The sequence below is a fragment of the Aulostomus chinensis genome, chromosome 4, assembly GCF_037954235.1.
Source record: "Aulostomus chinensis isolate RoL2024-O1b breed Wild chromosome 4, RoL_Achi_v1.0, whole genome shotgun sequence".
NCBI classification, from domain to species: domain Eukaryota; kingdom Metazoa; phylum Chordata; class Actinopteri; order Syngnathiformes; family Aulostomidae; genus Aulostomus; species Aulostomus chinensis.
The window spans coordinates 29,402,616-29,410,140 of NC_141323.1; the positions used below are offsets into that span (position 1 = coordinate 29,402,616).

The 7,525-nt window shown below is 45.8% G+C and overlaps 1 long non-coding RNA gene across 1 annotated transcript; it reads left to right on the forward strand.

Moving 5' to 3' along the window:
* Window positions 1-4,843: 4,843 nt before the first annotated feature.
* Window positions 4,844-7,056, forward strand: LOC147265918 (uncharacterized). Its single transcript, XR_015112658.1, has 3 exons — window positions 4,844-4,927; window positions 6,652-6,737; window positions 6,821-7,056. It is a non-coding gene; the product is annotated as an uncharacterized LOC147265918 (long non-coding RNA).
* The last annotated feature ends 469 nt before the right edge of the window (window positions 7,057-7,525 follow it).

Consider the following 7,525-nt stretch of genomic DNA (forward strand, 5'->3'; position numbering starts at 1 on the left):
TTATTCTTTATTTTATTTATTTATTTATTTTCTATTGATCGGTTTTGTTTTTCAAGACTTGGTGAAGGGATTTTTCTTTAATAACCTGGCCTACCCTTTTAGTTTTGTTGATATTGGCAATCATGATAAGTGTTATTGTTGGGTTTGAATATATTTGATACAGGCCATCCAATGAAGGTAGATGTCAAGATTTAGTTGTTGTCATCCTAAGAAATGTTTTTTTTTTTTTTTTTTAGTTTTAGTTTGTTTTTTTTAAATTTTGCCCCGAGGTATTGCCACCTCAACAGGGTCAGGGGGTTTGTGGGCCTCAGTGACCTGAAGAGTTACACCAGCAGAAGCTTAGCCTTCAGGTGGGACAAGTGGGACCAAGTGGGACCGGTCTTAGGGTAAAGGTCTGATAAAGAGCAATCAAACTACATGATAATATCAGTTATCCAGAGAACCACCTACCCCCCCCCCCCAACACCGCCACCACACCATTTCCCCACATCTGTTGCCACCCTTTGCCCTCTTCACATTTCTATCTGCCCCCTTATATGTGACTGTCCAGAACCGGCCCTGTTGGATCACATGAATTATTTCAAGGAGGATGAATTCCTTGGAAATCTGTGTTTTCCTGTCTCATTTACAGGGTTTGTTAGTTAACATGTCAGAGGCATGAACAGGTGAGTTCATGTTGACATGAATTCATTCTCATCATGAATCTGCCTCTTGTTGTCTTTCTCAGAGTCTGTCAGGCTGGTGGACGGGTCGAACCTTTGCTCTGGAAGACTGGAGGTGAAATCTAACCAGCTGTGGTCCTCGGTGTGTGAAGAGGACTTTGACATGCAGGATGCAGAGGTGCTGTGTGGAGAGCTGAGATGTGGGACACCTTCAGTCCTGGAGGGGGGACTTTTTGGACCAGCAGAGTCTCCATTCTGGACTCAGGTGTTCCAGTGTGAGGGCCATGAGTCTTCCCTCCTGGACTGTGGACGCTCAGGGTCTGGAAACACCTGCTCACCTGGCAGATCAGTTGGACTCATCTGCTCAGGTGCAGCTTTGGTTCAGGTCCTCCTCCGTCCTGTTGCATATTCATGTATTAATGATCCTCTTGTCTCTGCTCAGATGCTGATGATGTCAGGTTGGTGGGAGGAGCAAACCACTGTGCTGGTAGACTGGAGGTGAAACACCTGGGAGAGTGGAGAGAAGCAGAGACAGACTGGTCCTGGACCCTGAAGGAAACAGCTGTGATATGTAGATGGCTGGACTGTGGTTCTGCTGTCTCAACACAGCAGAGAGACGCGTCCTCAGAACGACTCGTGTGGTTCATCAACTCTGAGTGTGTTCAGTCTACATCAACACTGAAGGAGTGTGTGAGATCATGGAACTATCCTGGTTCCTTCATCCAGGAAATCACCTGCTCAGGTAACATTATTGACACTAACAGTCATGTGACTGAGATCCAGGACAAGTTGACTTTGGCTGTTTACATGAACACAAATATTCCTCTGTTATTCTGACAATGACGATATCCCATTTTTAACCTTTATTTAACCAGAGGAAACTCCCTGAGTGACTCACATTTGCAGCACCACTATGATAATGTTCACAAAAACCAAAACAAGGTGCTCAGTTCAGCCACTGAGGGCCTTGCTCAAGGGCCCCATGGTGGTGGTAGTGAGGGAGGCAGCAGTGCTGCTTGTAGCTCAATCCTGGTGAGACAAAGGTGAAGTGTACTGATGTTTCCAGTAGCTTTTTAATCTGTTCAGCTTTCAGTTGTATTTTAACATAATTTACTGTCTCTCTGTTTCATTTTCGTGTTCAGAAAAAAACCTTCAGAGCTAAAAGACAGATAAATGAAATAAATTTATCTCTTAGAAAAACAACAATTTTAAACGTCAGATGTGCAACATGAACAATCTTCACAACAACGAACCACAAAAATTAGTCATGTTCACCCATAGTGTGCTCATGTGGTGAGGTAGAGAAGCTAACAAGACTGAGAAACAGTTGTGAGAGAAGCTCCTGTTAGCATAGCCTTCATCTCAACACTCAATCAAGTTCACTGATTCCCATAAATTGACATCAAACAAATGAAACACAGAATTCCTTGTTCCAGTTCCAGCCAGGAGCTTCAGTGTCTTTAACAGGATCAGCACACATCAGGAAAACCCTGTTTAACCTCACTTCATTCTGGGAAGGCATCAAATTGCTGCCTGCCAGATGTGCAAAACAAGAACGTAACTGGATTCCCTTCAAAATAAAATTCTCATGTCCTGAAAATTACCTGAACAAATTAAAACCCCTCAGGAAAATTTCCCTCAGAAACAGACCTACATGAGAGTCATTTACACTGCTTCTTCCTGCAAATCCTGAGGATTGAACCAGCAACCCTCCAATCACAAGTTAATATTTCTTAACTTTAAGCCACCAGTGCTCAAATTTGACAAGGGTTAAGATGGTGATGAAAACCAGAGATTCCAGTTGTGTTCTCTGATTTACACGTGTGGGATTTTAGATGATATAAGAGCATGTGAATTATTTCAAAGAGGATAAATTCCTTGCAATTCTAAATTTTCTTTTTCATTCTCAGGTTAAATTCCTTGGAAATCTGTGTTTTCCTGTCTCATTTCCAGGGTTTGCTAGTTAACATGTCAGAGGCATGAACAGGTGAGTTCATGTTGACATGAATTCATTCTCATCATGAATCTGACTCTTGTTGTCTTTTTCAGAGTCTGTCAGGCTGGTGGACGGGTCGAACCTTTGTTCTGGAAGACTGGAGGTGAAATCTAACCAGCTGTGGTCCTCGGTGTGTGAAGAGGACTTTGACATGCAGGATGCAGAGGTGCTGTGTGGAGAGCTGAGATGTGGGACACCTTTAGTCCTGGAGGGGGGACTTTTTGGACCAGCAGAGTCTCCATTCTGGACTCAGGCGTTCCAGTGTGAGGGCCATGAATCTTCCCTCCTGGACTGTGGACGCTCAGGGTCTGGAAACACCTGCTCACCTGGCCAATCAGTTGGACTCATCTGCTCAGGTGGAGCTTTGGTTCAGGTCCTCCTCCGTCCTGTTGCATATTCATGTATTAATGATGCTCTTGTCTCTGCTCAGATGCTGATGATGTCAGGTTGGTGGGAGGAGCAAACCACTGTGCTGGTAGACTGGAGGTGAAACACCTGGGAGAGTGGAGAGCAGCAGAGACAGACGGGTCCTGGACCCTGAAGGAAACAGCTGTGATATGTAGATGGCTGGACTGTGGTTCTGCTGTCTCAACACAGGAGAGAGACGAGTCCTCAGAACGACTCATGTGGTTCATCAACTCTGAGTGTGTTCAGTCTACATCAACACTGAAGGAGTGTGTGAGATCATGGAACTCTCCTGGTTCCTCCATCCAGGAAATCACCTGCTCAGGTAACATTATTGACACTAACAGTCATGTGACTGAGATCCAGGACAAGTTGACTTTGGCTGTTTACATGAACACAAATACTCCTCTGTTATTCTGACAATGATGAGATCCTGAATTTGATGAGGGTCATGTTGATGATGTGAAATACGGAATCCAGATGTTTCACTTTAAGAAGAGAGACCAGGGTGTCTCAAATACGTGTGTTTGTGTGTGTGTGTGTGTGTGTGTGTGTGTGTGTGTGTGTGTGTGTGTGTGTGTGTGTGTGTGTGTGAGTGTGTGTGTTTTGGGGGTTCAGCCTCATCAAGCAATAACAAGAGGAAGGTGAGTCAGGAAGGGAAGTTTCATGGTTCTTGTTTTTTCCGATGAGTTTAAGCAGGATTAGTAGTTGATAAAAATGGGTGAATATTGGAATGATGATTTCCTGATGTCTCCACAGAGTCTGTCAGGCTGGTGGGGGGGTCCAGTCTGTGCTCAGGCAGACTGGAGGTGAAGTCTAACCAGTCATGGTCCTCTGTGTGTGAGGAGGATTTTGGCCTGCAGGATGCAGAGGTGCTGTGTAGAGAGTTGGGGTGTGGGGCTCCGTCCCTCCTCCACGGGGGCCCGTATACAGACATGGAGACCCCAGTCATGGCAGCAAAATTCCAGTGTGGTGGAGATGAATCTGCTCTGCTAAACTGTGGAAGGTCTGGCTCAGTGAGGAAGACCTGCTTACCTGGGAAAAGCGTTGGCCTCGTCTGCTCAGGTGAAGGTCATAGATCTGCTTCATCTCACTGCTTTACTTCTACCACTCATGATTCCTGTGTCTGCTCAGAGCCTGATGGAGTCAGGATGGTGGGAGAGCCCAGTCGCTGTGCTGGGACCCTGGAGATCAAACACCAGGGAGAGTGGAGACCAGCGGCCCCTGGGGGTCCTGAATGGCTCCACCAGTCTGCCTCTGCAGTGTGTAGACGGATGAATTGTGGCTCTGCTGCTTTAACAAATAAAAGAAGGGACTCGCTATCCAGGCCTGTGTGGTGGATCAGGTCTTCTTGTGTCCAGTCAGCATCTGGACTGCGGGAGTGTGTACTGCAGACTGATAGAGTTCATAGTGATACCAGTCTGATGGTGGTGTGCTCAGGTAAAACTGGACATTCCAAACAAGCTGCTGCTTCCTCGATGACACCAGCACATCTGCTGATTCAGCCTTTCTTCTGCTCCCCCCTCAACAGATTTGCTGGTCCAGCCAAACATCTCCTTCTCTGCCTTCACTGACGGCGTCTCTGAGGTGAGGCAGCAGGAGACTCTGCTGCTCCGGGGCTCCAACTTCACCATCAGTTGCTCTGTTGAACCACAGTACCCAGGAGGCCTGTTCCAGCTCATCTTCTCCACCTCCAGCACGGCACAGAACTACACCCTACCAGCGCTCAAGCACTCCGCCCAGTTCCTGTTCTCAGCAGCAGACCACACCCACCGAGGGAACTACAAATGTCTTTATCACCTGTCCCATGTTTTCCCCCATCACTTCTCCTCTGAGAGCCAGGAGCTCCACCTCATCATAGCAGGTGACAACAGGACCAGCTGGAGTCAGACAGAAGAATGTGACCCTGACTACATTTACATGCACTTTCTACTCCTCTGTTCTCCTGCTTCTTGTTTTTAGCCTGAAAATGACAACATTCTGATGAAGCTGTTTACATGACTATGGAAAATAGTCCAGCTAGCTAATTCTAACTAGCTAGGCTAGTCTGAGAGATGAAGGGCGGAGCTAAAGTTCACTGTCAAATTGATCATTTTCTTGACAGTCCAACAGGCACCTTAAGAACAACTTTGGACTCAAATGCCTCGTTAAAAAAGAAATCTATAAGTCCAAGGAAACAAGCACCTTGGTACAATTGAGAAAGCAGACACCTGTAAAGTGTCATGAGATAACTTTTGTTGTGATTTGGTGCAATATAGATAAAACTGACTTGACTTGTCATTTGTTTGTGTCCCGTCCAGTTAAAGTGTCTCACACTGTGAGACACTACAGTTTTAATTCCTCCTGAAGTTCATTCATGACAGAAAAGCCTCAAACCTAAATAATATTGGTCTGTCCTACGTTTTCATTGAGAAATGCTCAGTTTTGAAAACCCACCCAGAATAAACTCTTTCTAGAATCCTGATTAAATCTGGACTGTTGTCATTTTCAGAATAACAGTGGAACGATGGCGGACGTGTAAAAGTAGTCTGTGTTAAATGAATCCACCAACCTTCTGGGAAATATGCTTCTTGTCCATCATCCCCAGAACCAGACAAGGAGACAGAGACTCTTCTCTAGAGAGCTGAGACCCTCGCTAGTTAGCTTAGCACATTGAATCGTAGCGGTTGGGAAGTGTTAGCAAGTGTTAATAGTTTCTCCAGAAACATTTGTTCGTCCTATCATTTGCTCACGTGAAGGTCCCACTTCAAACTCAGTGTCAGAACGAACCTGACAGGAAACGATCTCGTTGCAAGAGGCCCCAGACTTGAACTGGACAGTTTGAACAAACGGGAAACAAAGAGAGAGGAAACTGCATGAGGTTCAACACGTTGGTGAAATTAAACCAAGAATGTTGTAATTACATGTTCTGTGTGTCCATGAGGGAGCTGAGACCAGCAGAGACCAGCAGACCATGAGTTAGCTCAGCATAATGAATGGTAGTGAGTGGGAAGTGTTAGCATCAACTGTCTCAGGATCATGATGTTGGTTTGTCCTGCAGTCCTCCTCCTCCTCCTCCTCCTCTCTTCCAATGTCGGCCATGATCAGTAGCAGCAGTCGCTCTCCTGCTCCAACAAACATTTGGTTTTGGTGGCCAAATCACTGCTCCCAGTCAGGAAAGTAGTCCCAGCTATGTGTCTGATTCTAAAATTAGAATGTCTGTTAAAAGTGATCCACAAGCCCAGATATATGAATGCAGGTGTAGCGGCTCCAGACTGAGGGGTATCTGGACGCTACATGTGATACCCAGGATGAAGACTGAGGATCAATGAAGAGAGAGGCAATGACTGTTTGGGACTTTTATGCTAACACTTCCCACTTCCTACCATTCATTGTGCTAAGCTAATTAGCATGAGCCTCAGCTCCAAGAGAAGGGTCTCCATCTTCTAGTCTGGCTCTGGGGATGATGGACAATCAGAGACTTCTCCTAAAAGTTAGCGTGTTCCTTTAACATGCAGCCTTCCATCAAGAACCTTCAACCATCAACATGTCTGTGGTGGTCAGTGGTGATGTCATTGATCAAATGTGATGATTCTAAATGTTTTTCAGTGCCTTTAAGTGATTTCATCATCAGAGCGTCCATCCACCTTCTGATCCTGGGGTCATGTCCTGTCTTCTTCTACCGCTACTTCAAGGTAACACGACGTAGCTTCGTAGTCCTTGGCTATGAGCAGTTGTTTCAGCAGCAATTGGAGGTCTGAGCTGTCATGTCTTCCAGGCCAAAATGGAGCGGCAGGCCGGACACCAGGAGAACATTGAACTCAACGCTGGTGATGCTACAGAGGAAGGCTTGGTTGATGAAGAGGCTGGAGTTCACCACCAAGACATCACGGACGTGTGACTGCAGCGCCGCCACAACTGAGCTCCAGGCTTCTTCTGCTTTCACCGTGATGATGTTTAAAGCAACAGGACGTCTCCTCATTGCAGTCTTTTAGTTTTCCTCATGTTTTCATGATCGTCCATCTCTGTTCTCAAGGTCAAGTCTCAGTTCCGGCCTGTTTTATCAGATAGATCAAAGGTTATTGAAGGTCCCTGAAATGAAAACTCCATGTTCTCAGTTCTGATCCTGCATCTCTGTGGTCATGGCTCATTTATCTCTCCACACATGACAAACCAAAAACTTTTCCAGTGTTTTTACATCAGACTCCCGGTTTTTCTTTTTTTCTCTTCCTGTTAAAACAATCCAAACATTTGAGGACTCATCCTTCCCTCAGTGGTGTCGACTCATTTTCCATCCAATGGAAACGTCTCCTCAGATTTGGATGCCCCTCCCCCATCCACCATGTGATGCACTGTGGCCCCAAAATACTTTTTTCCCATAAACATCCAAGAAGAAGTGGCTGCAAAACATTGGATTGATTGTTTTAGTCTCTACAGCCCAAACTGACTCGTTCCACTGACAGAATAAAACTGATGGAAAGTC